This window comes from Lampris incognitus, chromosome 6 (genome assembly GCF_029633865.1).
Source record: "Lampris incognitus isolate fLamInc1 chromosome 6, fLamInc1.hap2, whole genome shotgun sequence".
NCBI lineage: Eukaryota > Metazoa > Chordata > Actinopteri > Lampriformes > Lampridae > Lampris > Lampris incognitus.
In genome coordinates, this window is record NC_079216.1 from 28,562,143 (window position 1) to 28,573,107 (window position 10,965).

Genomic DNA, 10,965 nt, shown 5'->3' on the forward strand with positions numbered 1-10,965 from the left:
CCTTTCACGGGCGGTTGTTAACGCCGTTCACTTGGGACTCGACTACGCCGCTATGGCAGCGGACCAAGCCAAGGACGCGACCGTTCAAGCCTACCGGTCGACCCCTACGGCGCCACGGCTGGAGGACGTGACGTTCGACGCGGCCAACACCACCCTCCTCTGTGACATCTCCACCGGTCAACCGCGCCCCCTGGTGCCTACTTCCTGGCGGCGCCGAGTTTTCGACACCATCCACGGCCTTTCCCACCCGGGAGTGAAGGCCTCGACCAAGCTGGTGAGCGTCAAGTTCGTTTGGCCTGGGCTCCGTAAGGATGTTAGAGCCTGGGCCGGCTCGTGTGTGGCGTGCCAACGCGCCAAGGTGCACCGCCATACCAAGGCCCCTTTGGCGCCGTTTGTGGTTCCAGAGAGGCGGTTTGACCACGTCAATGTTGACCTGGTGGGTCCCCTGCCCCCCTCCCGTGGTTATACGTTCCTCCTCACTATTGTGGACAGGGCCACCAGGTGACCAGAGGCTATTCCTTTGTCCTCCACGATGGCAGCAGAGGTAGCACGGGCGTTCATCGGCTGCTGGGTGGCCCGTTTCGGCACGCCGGGTGACATCACGAGCGACCGGGGCTCCCAGTTTACCTCGGAGCTCTGGACGGCGGTCGCTGAGCACCTGGGGGTGAAGATCCACCGCACTACGGCGTACAACCCGCAGAGCAACGGACTTTGTGAGCGGTTCCATCGGGACATGAAAGCCGCTCTGCGGGCAAGCCTCACTGGCTGCGACTGGATGGACCGGCTCCCGTGGGTCATGCTCGGCCTGCGTTCGGCCCCGAAGGAAGACCTCCAGACCTCCTCCGCTGAGCTGGTGTATGGCCAGCCCCTGCGGGTTCCGGGGGAGTTTCTTCCGGATGCTACGGCTCCCTGGTCGGCCGCCTCTCACCTCAGTGCATCCCGGAGCGCTGCCGGTGCCTTCGCTCCCGTTCCGATGTCTCAACACTGCCTCCCCCGGTCCTACATCCCCAAGGATCTGCCATCGGCGAGGTACGTCTTCATTAGGCACGACAGCCATCGGTCCCCGCTGCAGCCCCCATACAACGGGCCCTTCCGCGTCCTGGAGGCGGGGATAAGAACTTTGTGGTGGACATGGGGGGCAGGCCGGAGCGGGTCGCTATAGACCGTCTCAAGCCCGCTCACTTGGACATTGGGGAGCCAATGCAATTGGCCCTACCCCCGCGGCGGGCACGCCCTCCTAGGTCGGCCCCGGCCCCTGCCTCTGTTCCTGCTTCGGCCCCGCCTATGGCCCGGGTTTCGGCCCCATCTGTTTCCCCTCCTGTGAAGCGCAGCTGTTATGGCCGCAGGGTCCGCCTGTTTTCCCCGTGACTTTGCACTATGTCATTGACTGTTCTGTTGTCGAGTCTATTTTTATGTTAATGACCTGCGCTTTTGCTGTTTTGCATTGTTTTGTGTAGGTGAATTCTGGGGGGGCCTGTGTGGTGACCCACATCTATATAACTAGAGACATTCACCTAAGAGGACGGTGTACCTTTAAGGGAAGAGGCGAGGGGTCAGATAATGCACTTCCGCTTCCGGTACACAGTTCAGTGTCGTTGTCGAATGTATGACATGCAAAGTTGGAGCTAGTAAACTACCTCGACTACGTCTACTCTCACGTCTCCTGTCTCGTTGTTTTCTAACTCCACACTGCCTCATACACGCTCTCTCGCTCCCTCCCTCCCTCCCACCCAGCATTGTGCCTGTCATTCATGTCTGCAATGAAAACATTACACAAAAGCAGTAGAAAACCTCTGACACATACTTCTAACTGTAGCCAAAATTGTCAAAATACATGAGCAGAATGATTTTTTAAAAATAATTATTTAAATTGAAAACTCGTTTTTGTAAACCTATGGTACATACACTCACCGGCCACTTTATTAGGCACACCTGTCCAACTGCTTGTTAACACAAATTTCTAATCAGCCAATCACATGGCAGCAACTCAATGCATTTAGGCATGTAGACATGGTCAAGACGATCTGCTGCAGTTCAAACCGAGCATCAGAATGGGGAAGAAAGGTGATTTAAGTGACTTTGAACGTGGCATGGTTGTTGGTGCCAGACGGGCTGGTCTGAGTATTTCAGAAACTGCTGATCTACTGGGATTTTCACGCACAACCATCTCTAGGGTTTACAGAGAATGGTCCGAAAAAGAGAAAATATCCAGTGAGCGGCAGTTCTGCGGGCGAAAATGCCTTGTTGATGCCGGAGGTCAGAGGAGAATGGCCAGACTGGTTCGAGCTGATAGAAAGGCAACAGTAACTCAAATAACCACTCATTACAACCGAGGTATGCAGAAGAGCATCTCTGAACGCACAACACGTCGAACCTTGAGGCAGATGGGCTACAGCAGCAGGAGACCACACCGGGTGCCACTCCTGTCAGCTAAGAACAGGAAACTGAGGCTACAATTTGCACAGGCTCACCAAAATTGGACAATAGAAGATTGGAAAAACGTTGCCTGGTCTGATGAGTCTCGATTTCTGCTGCGACATTCGGATGGTAGGGTCAGAATTTGGCGTCAACAACATGAAAGCATGGATCCATCCTGCCTTGTATCAACGGTTCAGGCTGCTGGTGGTGGTGTAATGGTGTGGGGGATATTTTCTTGGCACACTTTGGGCCCCTTAGTACCAATTGAGCATCGTGTCAACGCCACAGCCTACCTGAGTATTGTTGCTGACCATGTCCATCCCTTTATGACCACAGTGTTCCCATCTTCTGATGGCTACTTCCAGCAGAATAACGCGCCATGTCATAAAGCTCGAATCATCTCAGACTGGTTTCTTGAACATGACAATGAGTTCACTGTACTCAAATGGCCTCCACAGTCACGAGATCTCAATCCAATAGAGCACCTTTGGGATGTGGTGGACCGGGAGATTTGCATCATGGATGTGCAGCCGACAGATCTGCAGCAACTGCGTGATGCTATCATGTCAATATGGACCAAACTCTCTGAGGAATGTTTCCAGTACCTTGTTGAATCTATGCCACGAAGGATTAAGGCAGTTCTGAAGGCAAAAGGGGGTCCAACCCGGTACTAGCAAGGTGTACCTAATAAAGTGGCCAGTGAGTGTATATTCTCTCACAGTCTCAGTTCAGTCTTTTTCGTATCCCTCTGCCTCATACACATTCTCTCGCTTGCTTGCTCCCTCCCTCCCAGCATTGTCCCGGCGTCAGTCATGTGTGCAATAAAAACATTACAAAAAGCAGTAGAATTATAATCCAGAAGAACCGAAATATAGCGGGTTTGGCACAGCTTCTCCGGTGTTGGTTCCCAGATGTCATTGTAGATGTGGGGAATGAATCTACAGCAGTAAAGTTGCTGACAACAACGTTAACACCATTAACTGTGAGCAACTAGCTGCAATAAAAACAGAAAATATGCTACGCGCGCTAGTCAACAATAGCTTACTGTTGATGAAGAGTGTAGTAGACCAACAGCGCTACCTAGTGGTGGTTAAGCTAGGCTCTCGGATACCCCGGATGTTTGACTGCTGCGACAGTCGGAGAGCTACAATAAAGAGGACAAGACGTTGGGAATTGGTCTTCGGCTCAAATCACTGTTATGGATATATTAGCAGTATAAGATACATCCAGATAATATAGCGAATATATTACAGTGGCGACGAGGATGGGATACCTTTAATGTGAGAAGGTAATCCCAGTAGTTAATAAAAGCGGACGAAGCAACGTGACGCTACAAGCTAGCTTCCAGCCAGCTAGCAAGAAAAGACTAGCTAGCCAAGCCAAGCACAAGCATGGCGCATTTCATCGGCAATATTGCTGAATACAAGGAAAGTAAAGAAGACTTCGAGTCGTACCTTGAAAGATTGGAGCAATGGATGATCGTTAATGAAGTGGAGGACGGTAAGAAGGCCAATGTTTTCCTGTCTGTGATGGGGGCAGAAGCCTATGGCCTACTAAAGAACCTCTGCATACCAGAAAAACCGAGTAGCCTCACGTATGCAGTACTGAGCGGGAAACTACCATCCCATTATAAACCCAAGCCACTAATCATAGCTGAACGTTTTAGATTTCAGAAAAGAAACCAACTAGAAAATGAGTCAGTGTGTGATTATGTGGTTGCCTTAAAGCACTTGTCCACACATTGTGAATTCGGTCAGCATTTAAATTAAGCACTGAGAGACCGATTTGTTAGTGGTTTAAAGGTGGAGGCTATTCAGAGAAAGTTGCTCACAGAACACAATCTGACTTTTGCAAAAGCATGTGAGCTGGCCTTATCTATGGAAATGGCGTCAAAGAATACGCTGGAGTTTGCCAGCAAACCAAGCGGAGCTGCAACTGTAAATAAGATAGACAAGAACTGAACAAGCAAGGGTGTGTGGAGAAGCAAGTCGTCCACCAGCGAGTGGAAAAGCAAGCAACCTACCAGTGACAACTCTAGACCACAGAGAACAGAAAATGCACCAACCATGTTACCGATGTGGAGGTAACAACCATGCAGCTCAAGTATGTAGGTATAAAACCGAGACATGCCACAAGTGTTCCAAGGTAGGGCACATAGCAAGAATGTGTAAAACTAAAAATAGACAGGGACATACACAGTATGTGGCTGAAGACCACAGTCCAAGTGAGAGAGGAGATGGAAATGAGGATGAACTGTTTGGTGCGTATCCGATGAATACAGTGTACTCCACGAATACAGTTGGTAATGGAAAAAAGGACATCAAGGTCAGTATTAAGTTAGAAGGAAACCCTGTAGACATGCAGCTTGACACAGGAGCTGCCGTAACCCTGGTATCTGAGATAGTGTACAAGGAACATCTCTCACACCTGCGACTGAAAGAAAGTAAAGTGCGTCTGTCAACCTTTTCCGGTGAGAACATTCCCTTGATGGGCCAAGTGACTGTCAATGCGAAATAGGACAACCAGAGTGGATATTTACCTCTTGTGATTGTGAAAGGTGACAGACCAGCCCTCTTTGGCCGTAACTGGCTGGCCAATTTTAAACTAGACCGGGCAAGCATATTCTCAGTTACACCAACGACGAAGCCCAGGTAGTGAATGGAAGGGGAATGGAACCGGCACTTCTCTGCCTTGACGAAGAGCCGGTTCCGGAGGAGACGTTCGATAGCACAGTCATAAGGCCGATGAGGAGGAAGAGATTGGGCCCGGGTCTTGCTGAAAAACTCACCTAACTCATGGTACTCAGGGGGAACAGAGGAGAGGTCGAGAGGCGGGGTACTAGGGGCACGTCGGGGGGATGGGGCGGGAGCCACCTGGAGACATTGGGCATGACAGGAGGCACTCCACTCCATGACGGTACCGGAGGCCCAGGCGATGTGTGGCTCATGCTGCACGAACCAGGGGCGCCCTAGGATCACAGGGACTAACGGGGACTGGATGATGTAGAACCGAAGTCTCTCCACATGGTTACCTGCTATGGTGAGAGAGACAGGGTGGGTGCGTTGGGTGATGCTGGCCAGGCAGCGCTCGTCCAGCGCGAAGGCCTCCATGGGCTTCTCCAGCATCTCTAGCGGGATGTTAGCCTGGGCAGCAAACTCCGAGTCCAGGAAACACTCATCAGCCCCCGAGTCGAGGAGTGCACCCACCGTGAGCCGCTGGTCAGCCCAGGCCAGGGTAACGCTAACTAGATGGTTCTGTGGGGCAGGACGGCGGGAACAGGAAAGTCGGCTCACTAGGATCTCCCGGGGCCCCAGTGAGCCTAGTCTTTTGGCCGAGTGGGGCAGCCGCTGATCAGATGTCCCTTCTGGCCACAGTAGAGGCATTGACCCGCTTTGAACCGGGCCTCCCGTTCGGCCGGACTAAGGCGCGTGCGCCCCAGCTGCATAGGTTCCTCCCCCGTCGTGGTCTGGGGCGCGGGGGGAGAAACGGCCACAGGGAAAGTGGGGCGAACAGGAGTAGGGATCCTGTTAGGAGTGCTGGACGACTGGGGAATGGACGGGGATCCACGCAGGGCTCGCCCGCCCCTCCTCTCCCGGAGGCGTCCGTCGATGCGGATGGTGAGCTTGATCAGGTCCTCGAGGGAGGTGGGTTCCTCCCGGGTGGCTAGCTGGTCCTTGACAGCCTCACTGAGACCTCTCCGGAAGGTGACCCGAAGTGACCGGTCATTCCAGCCGCTCTCAGCTGCGGCCAGCCTGAACTCCACCGAGTAGTCTGTGACACTGCCACTGCCCTGCTGGATACTGCTCAGCCGAGCACCAGGGTCCTGGCCACCGACTGGATGGTGGAAAACCTTCCGTAGTTCCGCCTCAAAGGCCTCGTAGGTGAGGCAGAAACTGGCCTTCATGGACCAGGAAGCAGTGGCCCCCTGAGCTGCTCAGCCTGTGAGCAGGTTGGTCACATAAGCGACCCGGGCAGCATCAGACGTGAACATGCTGGGTTGGTGCGGGAAGACCAGCTCACACTGCATGATGAACATGGCACAGGTCTCAAAATCGCCATCAAACGGTCGTGGGCTGGAGAGGCAGGGCTCCCGGGGAACTGGGTTGAGTCCCACAGGGTTAACCGGGGCAGCGGGCCCAGGGGGCGGGTTACCCATGACTCCAGGGGCAGGCTGGCCCGGCGGCTGGATGGTGAGAGCCGCCGTGATGGTTTGCAACTGCCGCAGAATCTTTGCTTGTTGACTCGCCAACGCCGCCTGCTGCCTCGTTAGGTTACCCACACAGGCCTGGAGGGGCTGGACCCGAGTCTGAAGATCTCTCACCGCGGCGGAGGCCGCCTCTAGCTGCTGGGTGTGGGAGTTAGTCAGTTGGATTTGTTCGATGAGAGCCGCTCGAAGCGGGCTGGCCGGTACGCTCTCTGTGTCGGCTGGGGTCGTCATGGTCAGTTCGTTATGTTAGGGTTTGTGGAAGACCCCAAGCGCGCGACACCAGACAGAGATGGGGTTAGCCGCAAACTGGCGTACTTTATTCCTTACGCGTACAAGTAGTCAGACATAGGAAGGCAATGAGCGACAAGGAAAAAAAACGGAAAGTCCAAAGGGAAAAAGGCTCGCGGGTAATCCAAACGGGAACACGGCAGGATACTTCCCCGGGGAAACTTTGCAAGGGAAAAACATGAACCAAGGGCTGGGATGAGTTCGTAGAGAAAAGGGCCGTGAGAGGAGAGTGGCCGCGACCGCGGGTGCGGGGAGGTTACAACACGAACTGACAACGGGCACGTGGGAGGCCACCAAACTTAAGCCCAGCCCTGATGACTAAGCCCGGCCCTGACGAGCCGATTGGCTGCCGGCGAGGGGTGGGCGGGCCACGGCGCGGGGTGAGCGAGCCATAACAAATATGCTACTTTAAAAAAAAATCTGGGTATTTTTTGGTGAAAATCGGTAAAAACTGAAAACGCTGAGCCTTGCGTACAGAATAATGTGCGATGTTGAAATTTTTAATCATTTTCTCCCGTTATCCACTCTCCATTTGACGTGTTTGTCTCCCCATGGTTGTATTTTCAGGCGATGTAACTGCAAGTTGTGCAACTGTGCACCTTAAGTGTTGTCCACTTTTTCCATGAATTGTGATGTGGTGTTTCCTGAAGGCATTATTTCCGATAAAAAATGAATTAGACTTCTCGGCTTGTTGAGGAAACTGGCGGCACACATTGCAGTACATTACGTCCTTAGATGTGTCGTATTCTAGCCACTTACACTCTTGTTTCCATTCATTCCTAAATTTTCGTTGCCGTTCCGTTTTTTCATAGTCCACCTTTTGTGTTTCTGGTTCTTCTGTAGGGATCGTGTTCGTAGCTTGAGTAAAGTTAGGCGTAGTAAACCAAGACTTCAGCAGCCCCGACATATCGGCAGCTAGCCGGCGACGAGTAAAAATAAGTTACTGTTAGCTGTTTTCATAGAATGTTGAATTAAAAGGCGCGAATGAATCGGGATGTTTGTGGAACTGTGACGTTGCGTTTGCGAAGGACAGTGGGTATTTAAATTTTTTTGTTTTTTAAGAGGGCCACCTACTGGGTATATATGGTGGCCACAGAGTAACTTTTTATGGCCACGGGCCATCAGGCAATTGTTAAAGTGTGTTGTTACCTTCTACTAATGAGACGTTACAACTCGTTTCAACCCCACGGGGCTATAAACTTTAATAATAACTTCGGCACGTAAGGTTATGCATCACGCTCGGTCCGTTATTCCAGGTGCAACAACCTAAACGACCCCTGTGTAAACAAGGAACTAAACAATGGTTCCTAACAATAGTTCCTATTGTTACATCCTTTCTCTTTTCAGTTTCTTCTTTTTTTTTAGAACCTTTAATACATTTGCACAACATTTGTGATTCACTTTTTTTTCTTTTTCATTCATGCCCCCCCCAAAGTCCATTAGTGCTACAGATCCATTCATCTATGTGAGGTCACAAAGTCTTTGTATCGCTGCGGCTGCACAACAGAGCGGCCTGATCTGGTGGTAACAGGGTTGGCCCTGTCACCAGTGTCCTTGGTTTTGTTTCCTGCTAAGACACTGCGAGAAGAAACACTCTCTGAATGTCCGGGTTCAACACTTTCTGGCTGACTGGGGCTGCTGATCTCCATGTCCATAGTGTCAGTGAAGATTGCCCCTGGTGTATGCCTGAGGTGTCTGCGATTTCTCCTGATGACACCACCCGTGTGCAGCTGGACCTCATAGGATCTCCTATCGACCGGCCCCAGCACCTTGCCCACTCTCCAGCCAGTGTGGGGTGCGAGAGGCTGAACTCTCACACATTCACCTGGGGCAAGCGTGTCCAAGTCTTTAGCCGACCTGTCGTAGTATGCCCTCTGCCGTTGTTGGTTATTTTGTAAATCCTGTTTCACCTGCACAACTTTCGGCTGTAACAGGCTTGCCTTGGTTGGCAGTAGTGTTTTGGTACGGCGACTGAGCAGCCGCTGTGCTGGTGTGGTATCAGTACCCTGTGATGGTGTGTTGCGGTGGTCCAGAAGGGCGAGATAAGGATCCCGTCCAGCAGCCTTGGCTTTGAGCAAGAGTCTTTTTGCTGTCTTTACAGCTGACTCAGCTTTGCCGTTGCTTTGCGGGTAACCTGGTGATGAGGTTTTATGTTGAAATCCTCACAGTCGACTGAACTTCTGGAATTCTTGTGACGAATACTACGGGCCATTGTCCGAGATTACAATATCTGGGATACCTTGGCGGGCAAAATGAGCTTTCAGCTTCCGTATCACTGTGGTTGACTTGGTATCTGCCAGGTAATCTATTTCCCAAAAATTTGAGAAAAAATCAATTATGAGGTAGTCTTTGTTTTCAAACATGAACAGATCCGTGCCCACCTTTGCCCACGGCCTGCTTGGCACATCATGTGACATTAGTGTTTCTTTTTGTTGTTTAATGTCCATTGATCTGCAGATGTCACACTTTGCTATATATGATTTTATTTGGTCGTTCATGCCCTGCCAATAGACACACTCCCTAGCCCTCCGTAGGCATCCTTCCACACCCAGATGTGATGCGTGTAGGCGGCAAGTGATGTCTTTCCTCAATGCATCAGGGATGACAGCGCGCTCACTCCTGAACACTATTCCATCTTGGTGGCTTAACTCCTCTTGGAATGAGAAGTAGGGCTTGATTTCCCTTGGCGTTTTTGACTTATCGTCAGGCCATCCTTGCTGCATCATTTTGATGAGAAGCTGCAGTGTTTCATCCTCTTTTGTGGCAGATCGTATATCATGTAGCCTGTCTGCTGCGATAGGTAAGTGTTGTGCCATGTTGACAGTCTCTAGTTCTGCATCCGGTGCACTCTCAGGAAGATAAGCTCTGCTCAGAGTGTCTGCTAGCAGCATGTCTCTACCTGGCACATATACTACATCTAGATCATACTTTTGTATGCGCAGCATCATTCCCTGCAGCCTTTTGGGTGCACTTAGTAGAGGTTTTCTCACTATTGTTTCCAACGGCTTGTGATCACTTTGCACCGTCACTTTTCGGCCGTATGTGTACTGGTGAAATCTTTCCATGCTAAAAACCATTGCTAAGAACTCCTTTTCTATTTGTGCATACCCACGCTCTGTTTGAGTGAGTGCTCTGCTTGCAAATGCTATTGGCTTACCCATCTGCATGAGCGCTGCGCCTAAACCTGTGTCTGAAGCGTCACACTGCACTGTGAGTTCCTCATCTGGGTTGTAATATTTCAGTACTGGGACCTTTGCTATAGTCTCTTTCAATTTGAGGAAAGCCTCCTCATGCTGTGCTGTCCAGTTCCACTCCCTGTTTTTGTGTGTCAAATCTCTCAACACTATGCACTGGTCTGAGAGGTGGGGACAAAACTTGGCTAGATAATTTACCATACCTAGCAGCCTTTGCACTCCTTTCACATCAGTCGGTGCCGGCATCTTCTCAACGGCAAGCACTTTCTCTGGATCCGCCCTGAGTCCATCAGCCGTCAGGCGGTGTCCAATGTATGTGGTCTCCTTTTGTCTCAGCTTGAATTTGTCTTTGTTCAGCTTGATGTTCTTTTGTCTGCATCTTTCAAGAAACAGTCTCAGTTTTCCATCATGGTCACGCTCAGCTTCCTCCTGTGTTTCCCCTTGGCCTGTGATCAGTACATCGTCAGCTATAATGTACAAGCCCGGTACACCGTCCAGCGCTTGTGTGAGCTTTCTCTGAAAGATTTCTGGGGCCGGACTTATCCCCATTGGCATCCTAAGCCACCTGTAACGTCCGAATGGAGTGGCAAATGTTGTTAAATAGCTGGACTCCTCCTCCAGCTGCACATGCCAGAATCCACTCTTGACATCACACACTGTGAACACTTTTGCTTTTGACAAGTCCGGTAAAATGTCCTCAATGGTTGGCAGTGGGAAGTGACTGCGCTTTAGAGCTTTGTTCAAAGGCTTGGGATCGATACACACTCTTGGTTTCCCACTTGGTTTCTGTACCACCACCATTGCACTGATCCAATCTGTACTGCATTCCACAGGTGTTATGATCCCTCTTTGCTGTAG